The sequence below is a fragment of the Giraffa tippelskirchi genome, chromosome 11 (assembly GCF_054371585.1).
Source record: "Giraffa tippelskirchi isolate mGirTip1 chromosome 11, T2T-mGirTip1v1.2.pri, whole genome shotgun sequence".
NCBI lineage: Eukaryota > Metazoa > Chordata > Mammalia > Artiodactyla > Giraffidae > Giraffa > Giraffa tippelskirchi.
The window spans coordinates 21,176,992-21,201,719 of NC_137285.1; the positions used below are offsets into that span (position 1 = coordinate 21,176,992).

At 47.4% G+C, this 24,728-nt stretch overlaps 1 long non-coding RNA gene across 1 annotated transcript; it reads left to right on the forward strand.

Annotated features, from left to right (window-relative positions):
* Positions 1–129: 129 nt before the first annotated feature.
* LOC145525628 (uncharacterized) lies at positions 130–19,681 on the forward strand. The gene is made up of 3 exons (XR_014068333.1): positions 130–281; positions 5,206–5,309; positions 19,146–19,681. It is a non-coding gene; the product is annotated as an uncharacterized LOC145525628 (long non-coding RNA).
* Positions 19,682–24,728: the final 5,047 nt, after the last annotated feature.

Below are 24,728 nucleotides of genomic sequence, written 5' to 3' on the forward strand. Positions count from 1 at the left end.
GGCGATAGTGGAGGACAGAGGAGCCTGACGTGCTGGAGTCCATGAGGTCACAAAGAGTCAGACACGACTTAGTGACTGAACAACACCCACAAGGGTGGCCAGGACCAGCTGCTCTAGGCTAGCTCACCTGGCAGGCTCTGGAGGTGTCACCAGGACAGGCTCGTGCCTCTGCAGGTCGCCTAATGGACCAGCTCAGAGGCTCAGCTCTCTTCTCCTCCCTCTGGAACCAGCATCTTCTCCTCATGGGGATGAAAGATGGGCAAAATCGCATGCAAAATCAGGCAAGGACAAGCTAAGACCTGGCACTAGGTTAAAGCCAAAATCAAGCGGCAGAAAAGCAAAAATGGGCTTTCCTGATAGCTCAGTTGGTAAAGAATCCGCCCGCAATTCAGGAGATCCCGGTTCGATTCCCGGGTTGGGAAGATCCCCTGGAGAAAGGAAAGGCTACCTATTCCAATATTCTGGCCTGGAGAACTCCATGGACTGTATAGTCTCAAAGAGTTGACACGATTGAGCGACTTTCACTTTCACTTTCCGCCCCTAGAGTGGGAGGGGCTGGACAGTGGGCGGGGCCAGGTGAGTGGGAGGGGCTGGGCAGTGGGAGGAGCTGGGGAGGCATGACGACAAGGAGGCCAAGGAATGGGAGCCAAAGTCAAAATAGGGCACTTGCGCATCCTCTCTGCCAGACTCTGTGCCGTTTGCTTGAGGAGGCCATTGTTTATTAGACACTGAATGGGCCACTTATTCATACATTCCGCAAATGTTTAATGAGTGCCTGTCAGCCAGCCTTGTGGAACCAGCACGGTGGAGTGCTGGAGAAACACTTGTCAACAAAAACTGATAAGTCACTGCCCTGGTGGACTTCCCAGGGTGTGTAGGGGGAGGAGGTCAGGAAACAATGCACCCAGTGCGTGGCCGTTGGCTGTGATTAGCATTCTAAACAAGAGGCGCTTGTGCTAGGGGCGCCTCTATAATAAGGGACCTGACCCCGCCTTGGGGGCTGAGGGAAGGCTCTCCCAAGAACAAGATGATGGCGCTGAAACTTGAGAGATGTGTCGTAATGCCCTTGTGAAGAGGGAAGGGGAAAACATCCTGGGCTGGGCTCTCAGCAGGCGCAGAGGTCTTGCAAGGAGAACTTTGTCTGCAGAGGCAAAGAAGGGTGGGGAGGCCAGTGGGGGACACACGAGGGCAGATGACTTGCTATGAACACCAGGGCATGGTGGCTGCTGGGCCCTTGGGCACAGCACCCTAAGCCCGACAGCTCTAAGGGCTGGTGACAATGTCCAAGGACATTAAACAGAGCATGCACTGCCACTAAAATAGAAAAGACAATGGCAGAATCCAAGTTAATAACTGTCGACTTGGATCGTGACAGGACTTATCATTCTGTTAACAACAACAACAAGTCAAATACAACTCAAAAGAGCTCTGCTTTTAAAGCACAGTATTGGTAGGACTGGCGCTTTGGGATATACTTTCCCCCTCTTCCTCCTACCGTGTGTGTGTGTGTGTGTGTGTGTGTGTGTGTGTTAGTCACTCAGTCGTGTCTAACTCTTTGCAACCCCATGGACTGTAGCCCGCCAGGCTCCTCTGTTCGTGGAATTCTCCAGGCAAGAATACTGGAGTGGGTGGCCCTTCCCTTCTCCAGGGGATCTTCCGGACCCAGGGATCGAACCCAGGTCTTCTGCATTGCAGGCGGACTCTTTACCATCTGAGCCACCAGGGAAGCCCCTTCCTCCTACTGCATGTAACTAAAGAACATAGTGCTGGCTCACATTTATTTAGTCTTTTCCAGGTGCAGGTGCTGTTTCAAGTACTCTATGAAGACCCATTCGATTAATCTCATTAACCTCCCCCATGTACTAAGTCAGATGTTGATAAGTGTTAAGGACAAAAATTAAAGCAGGGCAGGGAACCTAGGAGGTGTATCTTTGTTGGTTTTTTTTTGACCACACCACATGTGAATCTTAGTTACGCAACCAGTGATGGAACCACCCTCTTCATTGGCAGCTCACAGTCTTAACCACTGGACTACCAGGGAAGTCCCTAGGAGGTACAATTTTAAGTGGAGTAGCAGAGGCCTTGCCACCGGAAAGGGGTCGGTTCACCTGAAAGAGGAACAGGGCACAGCCGGTGCAAAGGCCTGAGGCTGGCAAATTTCAGGAACTGGTAGGAGGCCAGTGTGGCTGATGCTGAGTCAGTGAAGGGGTCAGTATTGGGAAATGAGGGCAGAAAGGGCATGGGAGGTGTGCTGAGAAGCCCGAACTGGTGTATTGCATTAAGAATATGCAGACTAGGAAACTTCCCTGGTGGTCCAGTGGCTAAGACTCCACACTCCCAATGCAAGGGGGCCCAGGGTTTGATCCCTGGTCAGGGAACGTGATCCCACATGCCGCAACTAAAGATCTCATGAGCCACAATAAGGATCGAAGATCTCGCGTGGTGCAACTAAGACTTGGCACAGCCAAATAAATAAATATTGAGGGGGAGGGGAAATGAATGTGTGGGTTGAGAATACCCTGGCAGTCCAGTGCTTAAGACTCTATGCTTTCACTCTATGGGTTCACATTCAATCCCTAGTCAGGGAACTAAGATCTTGGGGTCAGAGACAGGTGGCCCTCTCAGCATCTAAGCTTCCATTTGGGTTAAGTGAAACCCACAGGGTTGTTCTGATGGAAGATTCAACTTCAGTACACCCCCACAGAGGAAGCAGAATCACAAGATTTCTTCCACACATCCCAGAAACAAGGGGGCGCAATGCGTGGGGGAGAGCAGGGTGGGCCTCTGTCCCAGATCACCAGGCTAAGAGACAGAGAACAGAGTAGCCAGCACCGATCACTTACATGGTGGTTGGAAGATGCTCCGAGAAAAATCAAAGTGGGAACTGGTGGTGGGCAGCCTAAATTCAAGCCCTTATCTAAATGTCCAGGCTCTGGGTGTGAGTAGGGTTGCGTGTATGCTACACCGATTCAGCCGTGTCCAGCTCTTTGCGACCCTGTGGACCATTGCCTGCCAGACTCCTCTATCTATGAGATTCTCCAGGCAAGAATGCCATGAGGAGGGTTGCCATGCCCTCCTCCAGGGGATCTTCCCAACCCAGGGATGCAACCCACATCCCTTATGTCTCCTGCATTGGCAGGTGGGTTCTTTACCACTAGCATCACTTGGGAAGTCCACGAGCAGCGTTATCATACCAAAAATTGTCTGGGCAACAACTCAGAAAAAAAAACGTTGTTTTTCTCATCACAGGAGGTGAGAGCATATGGAGCTTTGAGGCCACATTGAGAACTTTGAGTTTTACTCTGAGGGAGGAGGGAGCCGTGGAAGGCTTTAGAGCAGAGGATTAGGGTTTGTCTGTTTTTACTTTATTTTTGGCTGCACTGGGTCCTCATTGCTGCTCAGGGGCTTTCTCCAGTTGCACTGACTGGGGGCTATACTCTCTAGTTACGGTGCACAGGCTTCTCATTATGGTGGCTTCTCTTGTGCAGCACAGGCTCTAGGCATGCCGGCTTCAGCAGTTGCAGCTCGTGAGCTCAGTAGTTGCGGCTCATGGGCTTAGTTGTCTTGTGGCATGCAGGATCTTCCTGGTCCAGGGGTAGAACCCATGTCCCCTGCATTGGCAGGTGACTTCTTAACCCCTGGACCACCAGGGAAGCCCAGGAGTAGGCTTTAAGAGGATCCCTCTGGCTGCCATGGGAGGAATAGGTTCAGGGGTGGGGCCAGGGTGGCAGCCAAGATTCCAGGAAAGTGGCCACAACAAAAGCCCAGGTTGGGACCTGGGTAGGAGCAGTGGTGGTGAGGAAACGCGATCAGACTCTGGATCTACTGTGACCAGAGAAACAACAGGATTTCATAATGAATTGGAGACCTAGAATGACAGCTTCGGGTTGCCACTCAGCAAAAAAGAGGGGTCAGAATGACTCCGAGGATGTTAGCCCAGCAACCAGAAGATAAAGTTAGCATCCAGGGAGATGAGGAGACAGCAGCAGGAGTGGGTCTGAGGTCGATTTTAAACACCATCAGCTTGAGCTGCCCACAAGGCATCTGCAGCCAGCCAGGTTTTCCTCTAAGGACACAGCAGCAGAAAATGTAATGTACTGTCTGGTTGAAGCTTCTAAAAAATCTTTGCTCGTCAGATTTGTTCTCCTCTGGGGATAAAACAAACCGACCAGATCTTTCTCCGCCGTCTCTCCTGAGCGCGGCGAGCCTCCAACTGGGTCGGCCTGCATCGGCGGGGAAGCTGGTGCCATAAATCACCGAGTGATGATACCAGGGCCTTCACAGGACGCCTGCTGGTATGAAGCTCAGACAATAGAAGGGGATTCGCCTGAGCTCACGCAGCAGCAGGCACATTAGATTTACCACAAATTATTACAAAGTAACAGGAAATCACAGTGATTTCAGCTGAGCTGCAGAAGGAACAAGCAGAGGGTGCAGGGACCCTTGCAGTCCCCGCATCCTTCAACTCATCACCCTGCTGTGTGTGTGCACATGTTTGTATATGTGTGTGTGTGTATCCCAGGGTAGGCCATCAACAGACTCAGCATGAATGAAAAATGTGAAGGTTTTCTTGAGAACATCAGAGGATTACTTTGCTTAGCGACTTTAAAGCTGTGTGTCCTTGAGCAAGTTACCTGACCTCTCTGAGCCTCGGTTTTCTCATCTGAAAGATGTAGATGATAACTGGACCTACTTCGAAACACAGCTGGGAAGGATGTGTGAGCCATTCATCCCTAAACCATTCGTTGTCTTTCTGGTTCTCCTCCCCAGCACACAGTAAGATTGCATTTCCGCCCCTTGAATTTAGGTGAAGTCATGTGACATGCTTCCACCTATGAAATATGAATAGATTGATAGTATTGCTTTAAGATCCCATGCACAGTACACCATGATTCACTGCAGTCATGTCCCTTCAAATACTCTGTTTACCAAGAGACAGCTGCTCAAGAATATATATATATATATATATATATCCCTTTTCAGTCTTTTCCATTATAGGTTATTACAATATATTGAGTATAGTTCCCTATGCTATACAGTAGGTCCTTGTTGGTTATCTATTTTATATATAGTAGTATGTATCTGTTAACCCCAAACTCCTAATTTACCCCTTCCCCCTTCCCCTTTGGTAACCATAAATTTGTTTTCTATGTCTGTGAGTTTATTTCTGTTTTGTAAATAAGTTTATATGTATCATTTTTTTAGATTCCACATATGTGTGGGTGTGCTCAGTCCCTCAGTCCTGTCTGACTCTTTGCGACCCTCTGGACTGTAACCTGCCAGGTTCCTCTGTCCACAGGATTCTCCAGGCAAGCATACTGGAGTGGGTTGCTGTGCCCTCCTCCAGGGGATCTTCCCAACTCAGGAATCGAACCTGCATCTCCTGCGTCTCCTTCATTGCAGGCAGATTCTTTACCCACTGAGCCACCTGGGAAGCCCTTTCCACATATAAGGGATATCATATATTTGTCTTTCTCTGTCTGATTTATTTCACTCAGTGTAATCATTTCCTCTTCTTATAAGGACAGCAGTCCTGTGGGATTAGAGCCACACTAATGACCTCATTTTAACTTAATTACCTTTTCAAAGACCCCGTTTCCAAATACAGTCACATCCTGAGATTGACAGGGCTTCAACATACGAATTTTGGAGGAGATACAATTCATCCCATGGTGGTTGGTTACCCTACCTAACAGCCCACAAGGAATTGAAACCCTGCCAACAACTATGTAAGCATATAAGCCAATTGTCCCCAACCTTTTTGGTACCAGGGACAAGTTTTGTGGAAGACAATTTTTTCCATGGTCAGTGGGGTGGGGATGGTTTGGGGATGATTCAAGTCTTTATATTGATTGTGCACTTTATTTCTATTATTATTACATCAGCTCCATCTCAGATCGTCGGACATTAGATCCCTGAGGTTGGAGACCCCTAATACAACCTATCCTCCCCAGCTGGGCCTTCAGATGAGACTGTCCAGCCAACACAGGGCTGCAGCCTTGCAGAGGACCCAACTAAGCCACGTCCAGGCTCCTGACCCATAGAAACTGTGAGATAAGCAGGGTGGGCCATTTTAAGCTGCTCACTTTGTGGTGATTTGAAATGCAGCAGTACACAATGAAAACACTGAGTCATATCAGCACACTTGTCCAACGTTGTTGCTTTCTGCTGATGCCCAGCACAAAAGCCTCTAGTCCCATATTCTCAAGATGTTCTTTTGGAAGGACTTCAAGTACTTATGCTTCAGGTTCCTCTTCTGTTTAACCTGATAACTCATCCCATTGGGCTCCTAATCCTTCGCTGAAGGGATGGAATTTTGTTTTATCAAAGAGCTTTCGTATGCTTTGTTAATCAATCCGTTCTTTTGCTTGTTGAGTTTTTATCATCTCTCCAGTCACACAAGATAGCTGTTGCCTCCTAAATGCAGCTGGGAAGGTGAAGGTCAGAGAGGTGATGTAATCAGTGCAACAGACTCCATCCTCTGGGTACCTTTCACATCACTAATCCAGATTGCTCTGCAGCAACCCTGTTGGAGCACAAAGATGCTCTTTGAAAAGGGGATTTCACGGACAGCCAAATGTTCTCTGCACTGCTTAGAGATGCACTTTGGGCATATTAAAGGCACTGATAAGTCCAGCATAGGAAGAAACCACCAATGCCTTTTGACAAATGCTGCTGTGATGCACACGGTGACCTTGCAGGGTAGGTAAAAGTATGCCTACTTTACAGTAGAACTTTGAGACTTATTCTAGTGCCTTGCCCAAGGTCCCCCAGTTAATATAGTCAGGCTGGGAGTCAGACCCAGGCTGGGTACACCAAAGCCTGGTCCCATATGACTTCTTAAACCAAGCAACAAATTTAATAAGGCTTTGGTAGATCTTAAGGGGATGGTAAAGGTTAAGAATTTGCTGGAACAGGGACTTTCCTGGCAGTCCAGTGGTTAAGACTTTGCCTTCCAATGCAGGGGGCATGGGTTTGATCCTTAGTTGGGGAAACTAAGATTCCACATGTCACTCTCTGCCAAAAAATTTGTTGGAACAAGGGCAGGGACTGACTTGGGGGCCAAGTGGATGTTTTGTCGGCTGAAAATGTCCTCTGGGTGAAATTCCAACTGTCTCCTCTTTAAGAACCACAAATTCATCTATATTTTTAAAATTTTTATTCTCTTTAAAATGAGATGAAATGAAGGAACTCGTCCGGACTCTGGTGCCTATTAGACTAACACGTGCTTTTTCCTCCGGAGGTTTTGCTGGGAATAGTCATACCATTATTAGTAATAGCTCATAGCTATTGAGCCCTCGTACGTGCGTGGGGTGCATGCTGTGCTAAGCATGGTACAGTAGTGTCTTACTTAATCCTGACAAGAACCCTGTGAAGTGAGGGGTGTTCATATTTCATTTCGCAGATGAGGAAATACTGGGCTAAAAACAAGAGGCAAATGGCCTTCAGACACAGCAGGAGGGACATCCGTGAGATTTCATAGAGAGCTGCCAAGAGTATGAGAGATCATGAACTCTGCCAATATTATAATAACATTGACTACCGGGCCTTGGTTAGCAACAACAGCTGTTTTTACCACGTGCCTGGTCCTGTTTTCAAGGCTTTGTCTAGCTGCAGTTGTTGAGTTCCCATGACAATCCAAGAAGGGAAGAAATGTTATTATCCTCCCCATTTTTCAGATGATGAAACTAAGGCACAGAAAAGTGGAGTGCCATGCTTAAGGTTCTGTGGCTAAGAAGTGCAGAGCTGGGATGCCAGCCGAGAGCCCTGTGCCCTTAGCCTTGCACTCCACTGCCTCTCTGGGCCTTATTTCCTTTCTTTCCCATCTTAGCCCATTTTGTAGAGGCAGAAACTGAGGCTCTGCAAGGTGATGCAGGTTGCACATGACCACACAACTACTTGGAAGGAGACCTGATACCTATCTCACCCAGAGCCAGTGTTCTAACCACCAGGCACCCCCCATCACTTCCCTGCAGCACCTGATGCCAGGCCTGAGATTAATGGGTTTCATCTTCACTGTGCCACATCCAGCTTGGCTGGACAGGTCCTGATGGACCCCACCCTGTCTAGGCCCATCGCCACTATCTGCTGAAATAATGCTAACCCAAAAGATCACAGGCAGACGATGGCTTGGTGCTCTCCACATCTGCCGCTTGCTCAGCATTCTTGCTGAACTTCAAAAAAAACAAAAAAAAAATCCTTCAGAATGCCAGAAGCAGAGCTGTTACTCGCTTAAAATGAAAAGAAAAGAAAAAACTGATAATGTCAGGAATCTTTCTTGCAAGCCGATGCAAATCAAACCAACTTCAGCAACAGGGGAATGCACTGGTTCAAGTAACTAAAATTCCAGGAATAGTTTCAGCTTCAGGCATAGCTGGATCCAGAGGCTTAGATAATGTCATCAGCAACAAGTGTCTGGCTGTCTATATGTCGGCTTCATTCACAGATGCCACATGGTGGCAAAATGGCTGCAGGAGTCTTACGCCACATCCCCCGGGTTGGGGTTTAACAGCAAAGACAGTCTGCCCCAACAGGCAAGTCTCCAGGATCGGCTCTAATTGGGCATCCTGGACCAATCACAGAGGCCAAAGGAATGCAATAAGCTGGTTGGCTTAAACCAGGCTCCTCCTCCCTGGAGTTGGAGGTGCACCATCTTCGGACCGAGAGTGGAAAGCTGTTTTCCCGAAGACGAATATGGCTACTGCCAGAAGGAGGAAGAACAGGTGCTGTGAAGACAGACACAGGTGTTCACTAGACTAAAACACGAATCAGACCCTGTGTGCCGGCATCTTCTGTTTGCCTGCCTCACTCTCCTCCTTCCTGCCCCGGGCTCTCTGCCTGGAGGCTGACCCACACCACCCGCAGCCCGCTGCTCTCTGCGGTATGGATAGACTTGGCCGATTCGGAGCCCCTGCAGGACTCTGGAGGAGACCGAGGTCAGTGGCTCCCCAGGGCCGGCTGTTTGCTTCCACTGAAGGACGCCACGCCTCTGCAAGCAGGAGATGTTAACATCCTCTCTCCTGTTGGTTTCTGGAATTTTCCCTCCCTCCTCCCTTCCAGCCCCCGGTGATAACAGCTCCTCCACGTCTAGCCCAGGATTTCCCCTAGGTCTGCCCACGCCCTGGCAAATAGCCCCTTTATCCAACTCTCCTGGAATTACCCTTCTGTGACTGCGCCTACATTTCCTGAAGCCTGGCTCCCAGAGAGATGCCAAGAAGAAATCCATTCCCGGCTGGGACACCTGGCTTCTCCCATGATCCTCCAGCACCAGCCCTGCCCCCAGGCACCCCATTCCCACCCGACCTTCTCCCAAATCTGAAAAGCCAGTGAGTTGGGGAAGACCGAAAAGTTCTGGAGGCTGATGGTGAACCAGTGTGAATGGAACTTAATGCCACTGAGCTGTATGCTTAAATATGGGGGAAATGGTAAATCTTATGTTCTGTTTTACCATAATTTGTTTAAATGCTTAGGGAGAAAAAAAAAGTCAATACACTCAGAGCCTTCTCCACCCAGTGGCCCATTTCTGACCCCCACCTCCCCAAGCTGGGTGCTGGAGAGTTCCTACTCCGAGGCACTTGATGAGGGAGGCGGTCTCCTCGGAATCAATGCCGTATTGATTCTTGTTTTGTGGAGAGAACAAGGCACAGGCTGATTTCCTTACAGTGGATCTGAACTTCAGATGCCCCCAGGCCTCGGGTACAAAATGATGCAAACCGTTTCCGCAGCCAAGTGGGAGGCGTCCCAGCGGCTCGGTCGTGGCCGTCCGGGGGCGGCGGGCAGGGAGAAAGGCGTTTGGCAACCGCGACTTGGGAAGGAGCCATGGTGACAAGGTCTCAGCAGACGCCCAAGTTCCCCTTCCCAGCGCAGGAACTGAGTCACCCTGCCCGCGCCCTCCAGCAGCTGCTCTTCCTCCTGTGGGCTGGGAATGCCCTGGTTCTGAGGACACACGCCCACGGTCAGCAAATCAATGTTGATCCCTTCCGCTGAGAGAAACGGGAACCCAGAGCTCAGGGCAGCCCAGACCCGAGATGTCCCTGATAAATAAGTGAGCCCGGAGACCAGTTGCTGCCTTCACCCAGCTGGCATTCCAGAGCAGCTGGGAAAAGGCAGTGAGCCACACGTACAATAAAAAACTCCCTATAGCCACGTTAAAAAGGGAATAGAAGCATGAAATTGTATAGCACAGGGAACTCGACTGAACAGAATCCACCTGCAATGCAGGAGACACGGGAGACTCCGGTTTGACCCCTGGGTCAGGAAGATCTCCTGGAGAAAGGAATGGCAACTCACTCCAGTAGTCTTGCCTGGAGAATCCCATGGACTGAAGAGCCTGCCAGGCTATAGTCCAAAGGGTCCCAAAGATTTGGGCATGACTGATCGACTAAGGATGTGTGCATGTGTGCATTTGAGAATCTAAAAAATAATGAACATGTGAATCACTTTGTTGTACACCTGAAACGAACACAACATTGTACATCAACTATACACCAATGAAATTAAATTGTAAAAAGAAAAGAGATGAAATTAAGTGTAATGTTTTATTTAACCTAATAGATCCAAAATATTCTTTCTTTTTTTTTTTGGAGGGGAGGGCCCCCCGGGCCCCATACCACGCAGCACGTGGGATCTTAGTTCCCTGACCAGGGATTGAACCCACACCCTGCACTGGAAGCAGGGAGTCCTAACCACTAGACTGCCAGGGAGGTCCCCCAAATATTATATCAGCATCCAAGCCACATGAAAACTTATCAGAGAGATATTTACATTCTTTTTTTTTCTCTCTCATATGAACTCTTTGGAATGCCCTCTATATTCTGCATTTGCAGCCCATCTCACTGTGGACCGTCAGTTCCCATTGGAAGTACTTGATCTGTATTTCAGTTTCATAAAACGGACAGTTAGAAAGGTGGATGAACCCGCCCAGGTTGTCCTGCAGAGACTTAAGTCATTGAAGCACTGAGTATTCAAAAGCCCTTTTGCTTTAATATTTGTGACCACATTTGTTGAAACCAGCTGGATTTTTTCATTTAAAATTTAAATGGATTAAAATTAATTAAATTGAAAATTCACTTCTGCAGTCTCACCAGCTGCAATTCAGGTGTTCCAATAGCAGCTATTATTGGAGGGCAAGGCAGGAGAGAGACATTAATATATATATATGAATAGAATCATTTCATGTAAATGCAATCACACAGTAGGTCCTCCTTTTGTATCTAACTTCTTGTCACTTAACATAATTATTTTGAGAGTTATCCACGTCGCTCCTTTGTGTGTTTATATACATATGAAAGTGTTGGTTGCTCAGTCATGTCCAGCTCTTTGCAACCCCATGGACTGTAGCCTGCCAGGCTCCTCTGTCCATGGAATTCTCCAGGCAAGAATACTGGGGGAGGGGGGCTGCCATGCTCTTCTCCAGGGGATCTTCCCAACTCAGGGATTGAACATGAGCCTCTCACACTGCAGACAGATTCTTTACCATCTGAGCCACCAGGGAAGCCCTTGTATACATATAGTCTTAACCAAATGGAGGTTAGCGCTAACAAGGAAATAAAGCAAAAGGCAAGACAGAAGAGGAGTCTGGAGTTCTTTTAGACAGAAGAGATTTGTGCAGGCCTCTCTGCGGAGGTGACCCTTGGAAAGAAACTGGAAGGCAGTAAGGGTCTGAGCCATGTTCGGCTCTTGGGGAACAGAAACGAGGCAGTGCAAAGGTCCTGAGGTAGGAGTACACCGGGTGGATTCAGGAAGCAGGGCAAAGGCGGGCAGGGGAGAAAATGAAATCAGAAGGGTCTCAGGGCAAGATCTTGTGGATCTTGTGGGATTCTGTAAGGACTTGGGCTCCTACTCTGAGAGCCACAGTCCCCTCACTGGTGTCCACTGCCCCCTAGCCAGTGCATTCTCAACCCAGTTTGCCCTCTCCTTGTCTTTCTTTGCTGCATAGTTATGCTGAGAGTTTTCCGTATAGTTATGTGTATCAATAGTTCATTTCTTATTCTTGCTGAACAGTATTCTGCGGTGTGGATAAACCTTTGTGTGTTTATCCATTCACTTATTGATGGACCATTGGTCTATTTCCAGTTTTTGGTTATCACAAAAAAGTAACTCTGAACGTTCATGTACAAGTCTCCATGTACACGTTTTCATTTCTCTTAGGTAACTACCTAAGAGTAGGATTGTTTGGTTCTATGGCAGATATACGTTTAATCTCTTAAGAAATTCCCAAACTGTTTTCCAAAGCAGCTGCACCATTTTACTCTCTTTCCAGCTGTGTATGAGAGTTCCAGTGCCTCCATGTTCTCATCAACCCTTGATACTGTCAGTCTTTTTAATTTTAGTCATTCTAGTTGGTGTGCAGTGGTATCTCATCATGAGTTTGGACTACAAGATCTTTCAGGTCCAGAAACATTCACTCATGCATTCAGCAAGTATTTGCTGAGGGTTCACAAAGCCCCAGGCACTGTGCCTGTGCTATGCACAGCTTTTATGCACAGCAAGGACAGTCTTATGGCATACTCAGTTTTGTGTATAAGACTGACATTTACCAATTATTGAACTGTGTGCTCACCCTCTCACTCATGTGCGACCCTATGGACCATAGCCCACCAGACTCCTCTGTCCGTGGGATCCTCCAGGCAAGAAAACTGGAGTGGGTTGCCATTTCCTCCTCCAAGAATTGTTGAACTACAGGGGCTTTAAAGGCACATGATGCTAGGAGTGTGTGAAGCCAGGAAGCACGATCTGCTCTTGGGAGGAGTGAAACAGGGCAAGCTCCTCTGAGAAAGTGGCATTGGAGCTAAGCTCTGCATAATGAGGAAGAACTACTTAGTTGAGGGGAGAGGAGGCCTATGAATGAGTTGGAATGTTTTCTGGCTGCAAGTAACAGCTATGAAGAAATTTAATTATCTCATAATAAATAAGAAGCCTGGAGAGCATCACTTTCAGCATGATTTTGGTTCCACAATCAAGAACCTAGGAGCTTACCAACTTTCTGCCCTACTATCCTCAATAGGTCAGCCAAGTTAGCCTCATAGTCATAAAATAGTTGCTGCGGCTCCAGGCAATGCTCCCTCACACAACAGTGAACCAAGCAGGAAAGAAGGATGAGACAGCAAGAGGAGCTTTTTCCTCACGTGCTTCTCTCTTCTTAAGGGGAAAAATCTGTTCCCAGCAGAGTTGCCCTAACATCTCATTGGCTAGAGTTGATTCTCATGCCCGCTTAAGATCAACAAAAAATAGGATTTCCTTAGACCTATCTGATTGGTCTCCCGGGAGAGGGTCACTCATCTCCCAGGTAAAATCCACGCTCTGTTGAAAAAGTAAAACAGGGAACAGTTGCTGGCACCAGGACCCACCTGGCTCACAGATTACTGTTTAACTGAACTGGCTGCCATTTTAGGAATGTTTAGGTCGCTGGCCTGAGAGAATTCATCCAAGGTGACATGGCAAAAATTGAGGGATGATCCAGGTGGCATGGCTGGAAGCAAGGGGTGAGTTACCAGAGCCCACTCCTGAGGTTTCTGAATGAGGGTCCAGGGCCCCCTCTCTCCATGCCCCACTGAGACATCTGGAGTGGAACTGGGAGCTGGGCTGGGTGGCAGCTCAAATCCTCCTTGGCACAGATCCCAGCCCAGCCAGCTGCTGGCACTCAGCCAGTCCCCTCTTTCTCTCTTGGAAAGCTCTTTGTTTTTTCACTTCCCTATGGGAAACATCTCAGCAATTCCATAGCGCAGCTCTAAAGAGGAAGGTCAACCTACAACAGGGCTCATCAACCCCTCCCAGGTGAGGGGAGCCCAGCTGCGTTTGTGTACAAGAGTCTGTCCACATCTGCAGTTGTGTGTGCACAGGGGGAGTGGGTCTGTGTTTGCCGGGGGCATGGACTGCACTTGACAGGTATGTGCTGCTACCTTCATTCATTTGGCCAGGGTTGACTAACAACCCACTATGAGCCTGGTGCATCTTGGAGTTTCCAAGAAAATAACAGAACAAGATTCGCCCCAACTAGCAGGCTTACCTTCTCCAAAAAAAAGAGATACAATATATAAGAAAATAAATGGGGTCATTTTTAGATAACACTTCTCCATGCTGGGATGCAAGGAGAGCCTGACAAAGTCTTGGATTCTTCTGCCTAAAAGGCCAGAGCAGTCCTCTCTGGGCAGCTGACGTCTGAGCCAAAAACTAAGTAAGAAGGAGCCAGCTGTGCTAAGAGCTTGGGGAGGCTGGTTCCAGGTGGAAAGTACATTTAACACAAGAGCCCCAAAGTAGGAAATTAACCAAGGGGAAAAAAAGGAAAGCCCGTGAGTTTAGGGGGCAGTGTGTGTGCCCCTCTGAGGCTCTGTGTATGATTGGAGGGTCTAGACATTAAAAGTCAGATCAGGCCAGGAGGACTCTGTGGGCTTTCTTAGTGGAAGTTCACTCTTTCTGGAAAACTTGGAGGCAGGTGGAGCAGTTAAGAAGCTGTCTTTGACTGTGGTTGCTGCATCAAGTGTCAGAACCATGATTTTTTCCTGGGATTGGGGGTGGAGGGGGGAGTACTTGTTCCTGGCTAGAATTCCTTTTCCAGCCTCCCTTGTGGACATAAGTGGTGAGCAGAACTTGTTAGGAGAGGCTTCTCAGAAAACTCTTTTTTGAAGTCAGGTTTATTGAAGCATAATTTATATACTGTATTCAGTAGCATTCCACCAATTTTCAGGAATTTTGTGCAGCTGTTAAACTGTTGGCTTTATGAAAGCTGCAGTGGTGGGAGTATTTACACCATAGAAATGGGCAAACACTATACATCAGGACTTCCAGCTACCCGCCCTACTTCCCCTACACCCCCAAAAAATTTTGACTTAAAAATGCAATTAATACATTTTAGCCTATTTTGAACAGTTCAGTAAATTTTGGCAAATGCAGAGAATTTGTATATCCATCACGATCAAAATACAGAATGTGTATCATCACCCTCCAAATTCTCTTATTCCTTTGTAGTCAACCCTTTCCCCACCCTGGTCCATACCAAACACTGATATGTCCCCTGTTCTTCTAGTGTTGCTTTTCCCAGAATGTCATGTAAATGAAATTACATATCTTCTTTCATTTAGCAAAATGAATTTGAGATGTACCCATATTGTCGTATGAATCAGTGTCTTGTTCTTATTTAACACCAAGTAGTGTTTCATTGTATGGATACATTATAGTTTATTTATCTGTTCACCTATTGAATCTGCCCTTGCCCCTTTCACCTCCTTCCTACCTTCATATAGACATGATGACTGGAGCTACAGCAGCCATATTGTCACCATGAGACAAACAGAGAGAACAATAAGAATGGTAGTATAAAATGGTAGGAGAAGCCTGAAGACAGCAGCATTCAACTGTATTCCAGTTGAGCCCCACCTGCCTCCAGAATTTTTTTTTCTTAAATAATTTATTTTTATTTATTTATGTATTCTTTTGGTTGCACTGGGTCTTCAGTGCTGCTTTTGGGCTTTCTCTAGTTGCAGTGAGCAGGGGCTACTCTTTGTCACAGTGCATGGGCTTCTCACTGGGTGGCTTCTCCTGTTTTGGAGCACAGGCGCTAGCATACATGGGCTTCAGTAGTTGCAGTGCACCAGCAGTAATTGTGGCTCATGGGCTCTACAGCATGGGCTCAGTAGTTGTGGTGCACAGACTTAGGTGCTCCAAAGATGTGGAATCTTCCTGGACCAGGGATTGAACTTATGTGCCTGCATTGGCAGGCGGATTCTTATCCACTGTACTATCAGGGAAGCCCCCAGACTTCCTATGGTAAAAGTTCTTTTATTTAATCAACTCTTAAATGATTTTCTACTACTCACAGCCAAATCTAACTCAAACACCAAGCAAAGTCTAAACTTCTTTCCTCCCTCACCTTATGAATTTCTCCAGGAAAAGGGAGGGATGTTGGAGGGATATACATTTTAGATAGGGAGAGAAGACCATTACCTGAGACAGATTCAAGAGTCAGAGTACAAAGGACCCTCCAGCCAGTTGGCCATTCCTTCTCGCTCCTTCCAAACTGGGATTCCCCAGAATTCAGAGAATGTATTAGTTTCGAAGGCTGGGTAACAAATCATCACAAGTTTATGAGCTCACAACACCTAGTGATTACCTCACTGTTTCTGTGGGGCAGGAATGGAAGCCCAGGCTAGCTTGATCCCATGCTCAGGGTCTCACCAGGCTAGAAGCCAGGTGTCAGCAGGGTTGCCATCCCATCTGAGACTCTAGTTCCTCTTGCAAGCCCTTCCAGTTGGCAGAATTCACTAGGACTGAAAGCCTCACTTTCTTCCTGGTAGTGAGCTGAGGCTGGCTCTTGGCTCTCAGACACCCTGCAAATAGCATGCAGTTTAATTCCTCAAAGCCAGCGGGAGGGGGTCATCTCACTACTATCTGCTACTATAAGATAGATTTTTATATAACATAACTCTGGGAATGACTGTGTGCATGTGTGCTAAGTTGCTTCAGTCACATCCGACTCTTTGCAACCCCCTGGACTGTAGCCCGCCAGGCTCCTCTGTCCATGAGATTCTCCAGGCAAGAATACTGGACTGGGTTGCCATGCCCTCCTCCAGGGGATCTTCTCGACCCAACGACTGAACCCAAGTCTCCTGTGTCTCCTGCTTTGCAGGCGGATTCTTTGCTGCTGAGCCACCGGAGGAGCCCCAGGTGTGATTATACCTTTACTTTTTTTTTTTTTCATCTGTAACATAACCTGATCAAGACAACGTCTGTCTCATCACATTCACATCCCAGCAGTGGGGATCACATGAGGCATTCACACCAGAGGAGGGATGATCTTAGGCCTATCTTAGAATTCTGCCTACCTCAGAGGACAAAGCTTTTGACGGAGGCCTGGCCTGATACAGATGCCAAACCTCAAGTCCCAGGAGGGTGCAGAGACAACCACCCCCTCCAACACAGGGTGGTGTCTACAGTCTCACTGGGAATTCTCCACTGGCCAATTTCAAGCAAGAAATTGCTGACTCTTCACCCCGCATGACCCAGACACTCTTGAGTAATCCAGGAGAGGTTAAGGAAAGCAGGGAGAATCCAGGAGAAAGCCAGACTGAAGAGAGCCTCAAGAGAAGTGGGGAAGGCAGCCAGCAGGAACCACCCATGGAACCAGAGGACAAAGGACCAGAGAAGAGTCATGCTAGGAGTTAGAATTAGATTCGGTTGCATGCAATAGAAAATCTATTTACTGAGCAGGGTGGGGATCTGCAGGGAATTCCTAGTGGCTGCAGCCTGTATAAGTATTAATAGAAAACAAAACCAGCTGCCCACAGAAGGTTACCTCCATTTTTCAGATTAAGAAACTGACACTCAAAGAGATTAAGTAACTTGCCCAGCATCACACAGCGATGAAGTGGCAGAATTTGGGATTTGAACCCATTTGATTTGGCTGATTTTTATTTTTTTAAAAAAAATCAGCCCATAAGTCCTAATTAATAGATCATGCAACCCTTGACCCACTCTGAGTCAAACCAGGGGGTGAGCTGGCCCTCATTGAGCCCCTTCGTTCTCAACAAACAGGCCAAAGTCCCAACTTTCCTCTGACAGGAACCCCTAGTAAACAAAGATGGCCGGCTCCCATGCCAGCAAGAAAAACCTGCAGAGGGGTCAGGAGTCATGAGACCACAAACGGAAGAAGCCACATTTCTTTCTCCCACACCATCAACAGACCAAGGAAGATTTGCCGAGAAGTTCAATCTCCTTTGAAGTCTGAGTCACGAAATGAAGATTCCATTCCAAAGCCCCGATAAAGCAAGACCACTGAGACCACTGAAGCTTGAGCACACCAACCATCCAGGACCCTGGGGTTGGTTTGACAGTAACTGAGGATAGATCAAAGCTGGCCTGTGACTCAAGAGTGATCCCACCCTGAGGAAGTCACAAGGCTGTGGCAATCAGTTCCTGAGAAAACAGAAGATCAGAGAAGTTAGGCCACCTACCTGAGAGCACACAGCTCATGAGACAGAAAACTGGGAATAAAACCCGAGTCTCCCAATGCCCCCCAGTGCTCTTTCCTCCTTCTTTAGAACTAGGTGAGAATTTTCCCTCCTCTGTTGTAGTGAAAGGTTGCTATTTTTAGCTATGTTGCATTAATTCCCATTTCTAACTGGAGCAGAACCTGAATTTCCTTCACCTCCCTAACCTGATTCTTAGTTCAGGATGTTCCTGTGGGGCTCCACCCCCTCAAGGGGAGGAGCCTTGGCCCACATCTGGCCAATCAGAGCATTGCTTGCCAGGTGATTGGCTCGGAGATGGGCATGTAACACAAACTGATCCAATCAGAATAATGACTTGTGCAGGAGTTACCAGGAAGAAAGCGTTCCATCTTTTCTGCTAGACTTGAAGCCAAGGCAGATGTGGCTTTAAGCAATATAGATTGATTATCTTATGGTTCTGGAGCTCAGAAGTCTGAAATGAGTCTCACCAGGCTAAAATCAAGGTGTCTGCTGGGCTGCGTTCTTTCTGGCGGTTCTAGGAGAGAGTCCATGGCTTGCCTTTCCCAGCCCCTTCTAGAGGCTGCCCACATTCGGCACCTCAGAGCCCCTACCAGAAATGGCATCACTTCTATCTGATCACTACTTCCATAGAGTCACATCTGTTCTCTGTGATAGATTCTCCTTCCTCTCTTTCACTGATAAGGACCCTTCTGATTACTCATGTGATATTCCAAGATAATCTGCCCATCTCAAGATCCTAAACTGAATCACATTTGCCAAGTTTCTTTTACCATGTAAAGTAACAGTCACAGGTTCCCTGAAATTAGGGCATGGACATCTTTGGCGGGGGTGGGGAGGAGTCCATTACTCAGCCTACCACAGAAATCAAAACCATGAGTTCTGAGCTGGAAAGAAAGTAAATCCTGGTAAAGGTTTCTAGCCCCTGAGTCAAGCTGTACCTGAAGCTCTCAGTTACATGATGACTGTTGCCTTTCCTTTGCCTTAAATGCCTTTCCTTCGTGCCTAACCAAGTTTGAGGTTTTTGCTTTGTTTTATCACTTGCAAACAGAGCCTGACTAATCCAATTCTCAACCCATAAGAATGTCACAATGAGTAATTACCAGTTTCCATGTCTCTCTCCCGTGAGGCTGAGATTCTTTGAGAGCAGAAACAATACCTTATTTAACTTTGCCTCCTCAGACCTCGCAACAGAGCCTGGAACAGAGGAGGTACTGAACGAGCGTTTGTTGATTGAATAACAATTTGCTGATTGAACGACTGAATAAACACCCTCCCTCAGCTGCCATCGCTAAAACACGAGGATGGAGAGAAGCCTCAGCAGAATTTTCCAGGGGTGAATTGCAGGCCAGTCATTTCCTCTCTGAGGGTGGCAGCTTCCTCAGAGAGAGGCCCTGGGAGTGACCCAGACAGAAGGCTTGGAGAAGGCCTGACCTTTGTGGGCAGCCAGCAGCCCTGCCATCCTGAGGCAGCAGTTCCAAATTAATCCCAGGATGGCAGCTGCAGTCCTCCACCGACAAATCTATCTGAGTCATTTCTGGTCAGGAAGCGCCTTGCTCTTAAATGAGAATCACAGCAGGTCCCTTTGGGCAGCCGGAAAAGACAGACTCCTCGTTTTCCAGGGCTGCAGGGCCAGCTGGCCAAGGCCTGGTAAGGAAGGTTTTCATGAAAGGAGGAGAGAAGATGAGAAAATAAAAACCTACCTGGCTCTACCCTCAGAACTGAACTATCTTTTTTTTTTTTTTTTAACTATTTTTAAACAATTCATTTGGCTGCAACGGGTCTTAGTTGCAGCACTCAGGATGTAGTTCCATGACCAAAGATTGAACCCTGGGCCCCTTACATTGGGGGCACAGAGTCTTAACCATTGAACCTCTAGGGAAGTCCCTGAGCTATTATTTTAATCAACAAAGCCCCTGCCATTTTTGTTCCCCCCACATACTTCTGAGAAATGACATCTGAGGGAGTGATCCTTCCCTCTCCTGCACCCCATCCCAGACACATCTGCCTGTTCCTTTAGCATCTCACTTTAGAGGGTATGGTTTATCCCTCTACAGGAATTATGGTGAACTCTCTATGGTGAACTCCAAAGGGCAGGGCTCAGCCTTTGCTGCATCTGCACTGGGCCCCGTACTCAGTTCATTGTGCACTGAAGTGTAGCAAAAATGCAAGTTTTTGCACATGCTGTTCCTGAGACACTGTTCCCCACACTGGTTATGCCTTTGACTGGCTAATGTCTTCCATGGATGCTTGAAGTCTGAGAAGATATGTCACATTTGTTTATTTAATCAATTGAGATTGATGCAAATAATTAATGACACTTAGGGCTTCCCTGGTGGCTCAGTGGTAAAGAACCGGCCCACCAATGCAGCAGACATGGCTCGATCCCTGGGTCAGGAAGATCCCTTGGAGAAAAGAATGACAACCCACTTCAGTCTTCTTGCCTGGGAAATCCCATGGACAGAGGAGCCTGGTGGGCTAGAGCTCGTGGGGTCACAAAAGAGTGAGATGCACCTTAGCAACTGAATAGCAACACAATACAGTACTTAGGATGTACCAGACTCTGTTCTATCTATTATAAATGTGCATAACTTACTTAACCTTCACCACAAGTCTAAGAGATGAGAAAACTGGCACAATTGGTGAGTGGCAGACAGATGGAGCTGTCCACAGGGGCTGACTATTCAACCCCTGAGCTATACCAAGCTGAAGACTTGTGGTCCTCAGGGCAGATCCCCTGAACCCAAGGATTTTGGCCAAGTCCTCTGCTGTGTCCACCCCCAGCCCCCATCAGATCCTGTGCTCCATGAGGACAAGTACTGCCCCATTCACCTCTGACCCCCAGCACCATCACTGGATGGATGCATAAATACATAAGTAACTGAGTATGCAGTCAAGCTATGTGACCTTGGGCACTTAACCTTTGTATGCCTCAGTTTCGCCTTTGTGAAATGGGAAGGATAATAGCACCCACCTTGACAAGGATGGACCTGGGTATCTCCTCTTAAGGGGGGCTCTCAGAAGGAATTCAAACAAGAGATTGGAGGTTGGTCTCAATACATCTTCAAGTCTGTGATTGAGGTCACACCGCCCCATAGAGGCCCAGGGGTGATGTTGTAAATATTTAACAGGTTTGTCAGCCTGGGCACCTACCATCAGAATGAAACCAGCCATAAACTGCACTCAGGACGGTGGACTGGCATGGAGCCAGGTAAGTAGGCCCCCAGCCAGCTCTGACAGGTGGGTGCTTCGGCCTCCGACCAGCCCACACTTGCGCTGGGACAAGCCAAAGGGATCTCACAGGAGCGGGAACAGTGCCCAGCATGAGTGAGTCACGGGGGCCCTTTGTAGATTCCAGGGGTGGCAGCCAAGCCTGGAAAAAAAACTGGAGGGGGGACCCCTCCACTCTCCACCCAGGTTGTCCTCCCCACACCCAGGGGAAATTCTGAGACCTGTCTGACCCTGATCCCTGCTGAGATCTGGCTTCTCCCCTTGGCTCAGGCAGGGGAGTGTAAGTGGCAAGGGGAGCCCTGTTGGAGGGTCTCATGGATGGCTTGGGATTTTAGACATCCAGGCTGAAGACTTACTTGCTAGTCCAGTGTTCAGTGCAGGAGTTGCAGGTTCAATCCCTGGTCAGGGAGCTAAGATCCCACATGTGGTGGGCACAGCCAAAGAAAAGTCCAGGCTGCGGGAATTCACCAAGCCAGGAGTTCCATAGAGACCTGGGACCAGAGAGAACTTACGAATCCACGTGTTTCTCTGACTCTGCTTGACAAGTATAAGATCACAGGATAACTCCTGGCAGCCCCCTGATCCTAAAGAAGCCAGATCTGGATCTCGTCAAATGATAGTCAGGAGTTCTCAAGCAGGCCAGGATGTTGTGGGCATCCTCTGACAGAGGAGCAGCCTACTTTTGGGGTCAGGAATCACATCTGCAGGCTGGCCCTAGTGGGCAGCCAATTTCCACTTACATACCCCCAGGGACGGGGAGCTCACACCTTTCTGTGTTCCTGATTCAGGATTATGAATTGAGTTCACCTCTGCAGAGAGGACTCCAGCAACCACCTGTCTTCCCAGTGCTGTTTACACAGCTGCCAGTATACCTCTGTACTTTTGTCAGGTTCATCACACATCTTTGCTCAACCCCATAGTCATTAAAAATCAGTCTGAAATTGCCAGAAACCCCCAGGCCCTGGGCCTCCTGGGGCTTTCCTTGCTCATGGAGCTTATATTCTAGAATGAGGAAGCAGACATTCCAAAATAATCAAAGAAATAAATCTATAGTTACAAACTGTGATAATTTCCATAGAGAGAAATGGCAGGCAAAGGAGACAGGGGTTACTTATAAATATGACTTTTGACACCAACGTATTAGAATGTCCAGGATATTCCCTGGCTTTGAAGAATGAGATTTTTTTCTTTTTTTTAGATTTTTTTGATGTGGACCATTTTTGAAGTCTTTATTGAAGTTGTTACAATATTGCTTCTGTTTTATGTTTTGCTTTTTTGGCTGTGAGGCACATGGGATCTTAGCTCCCCAATTAGGGATCAGACCCACACCCCCTGCATTGGAAGACGAAGTCTTAACCACTGGACCACCAGGGAAGTCCCTGGATCCACTTAGATGTAAGCTGTCACATGCCTATGTTCTTAACACTGTTTTCTCTTTTTTTCTTCTCCATTTTCAGTTTTCGTTTCAGGTTCAGTTGTAGTGTGGTTAGTCTTTTTTCAAGTCATTTCCCTAGACGGAGACCTGGAAGTTATATTCTCTGAATCTTCGACTATTCTCCTTTTGCTGCAAAAGATGGAAAGTACTAAAATCACTGTGGATGGTGACTGCAGCTATGAAATTAAAAGACGCTTGCTCTTTGGAAAGAAAGCTATGACAAACCTAGACAGCATACTAAAAAGCAGAGTCATTACTTCGCCAACAAATGTTCATATAGTCAAAGCTATGGTTTTTCCAGTAACCATGTACAGACATGAGCATTGGATCATAAAGAAGGGTGAGCGCCAAAGAACTGATGCTTTTGAACTGTGGTGTTGGAGAAGACTCTTGAGAGCCCTTGGACTGCATGGAGATCAAACCAATCAATCCTAAAGAAAATCAACCCTGAATATTCATTGGAAGGATTGATGCTGAAGCTGAAGCTCCAATACTTTGGCCACTTGTTGGGAAGACAACTCATTGGAAATGACCCTGATGCTGGGAAAGATTGAAGGCAAGAGGAGAAGGGGATGGCATAGCATGAGATAGTTAGACAGCATCACCGACTCAATGGACATGAATTGGAGCCAACTTTGACAGATAGTGGAGGACAGAGGAGCCTGGCATGCTACAGTCCATGGAGTCATAAAGTGTCGGACACGATTTAGTGACTGAATAAAGACAACAGATTTTGAAAACTGGATAGAAGATTCTTGAGTTTGCGTCCTTTCTCTCTCTTCTCTGTAGATACTGTTCCACTGTCATCTTTCCATAGCTTAGATGAAAATCCAATTCCAGTCTGTTTTTTTTTTTCCTTCGTGAATATCTTCTGCTTTCCCCTTGACACTTGTAAGATATTTAAGAATTTTACCAGATTATGCCCACATAGGACTCTTATCTCATCAGACCAGTCTGGAACTCAGTGAGCCCTTTTTGAAAAAAATTATTAATTGCTTAACTTATTTTGGCAATGTCCCACAGCATGTGGGATCTTAATTCCCTGACCAGCGATCAAACCTGCGTCACCTGCAGTGAAAGCACAGAGTCTCAGAAGACTCTTGAGAGTCCCTTGGACTGCAAGGAGATCAAACCAGTCACTCACAAAGGAAATTAACCTTGAATATTTACTGGAAGGGCTATTGCTGAAGCTGAAGCTCCAATACTTTGGCCACCTGATGAGAAAAGCCAACTCACTGGAAAAGATGATGCTAGGAAAGATTGAAGGCAAAAGGAGAAGCGGGCAGCAGACAATGAGATGGTTAGACAGCATCACTGGCTCAGTGGACACAAATCTGAGCAAACTCCGGGAGATAGTGGAGTCCTAGACCTCCATGGAAGACCCAGGAATGAGGATTTTTGTCCCCAAAAAATAAAGAAAGAAAAGTGGGAAGGAGAGAGGGAGGAAGAGGGAAGGAGGGGAAAGGGGAAAAAAATAAGGAAAGGAGAAAGAAGAGATGTTCATGCCCCATAACTATAATCTAATCCAGGAATCAACCAACTAGAACTGTGAGCCAAATCCAGCCTGTTTTTGTGCGTCCTGAGAACTAAGAATGATCTTTTTACATTTTTAAAGGGTCATAAAAAAATGAACCAAACCAAGAAACAAACAACACATAACAGACCTTGTGGCACACAATGCCTAAAGCATTTTCTGTTTGGCCCTTTAGAGAAAAAGTCTGCCGCCTCTGGATCTCACCAGTTTCCGCTCCTGTAAAACGTTCCCAGCCTGGACCAGCTGGGAAAGGCAGAATGAAGGGACAGACCAGACAGCAGAGAATTTTCCATTTCTGCCCACGAGGCCAAGCACGATCCATCATAAACCTTTCAGAGCCAAGGCCCAGAAGGTTAAGTGATTTCTGCTCCAGCTCAGTGAGGCGAGGTCAGGGGCCGCGGGAAAATGGATGTCCTCACACACCAAAGAGAAAAGAGTGGTCAGGTGGCCTCTCCCGTTATCCATTTCTCATCAGCTTTTTAGAAAGCAAGGAAATTAATTTTCCCTGTTCTGCACATAGGGAGGTAGCATTTCTGTTTTAGGAAACAAAGGAAGACAAAAGGCC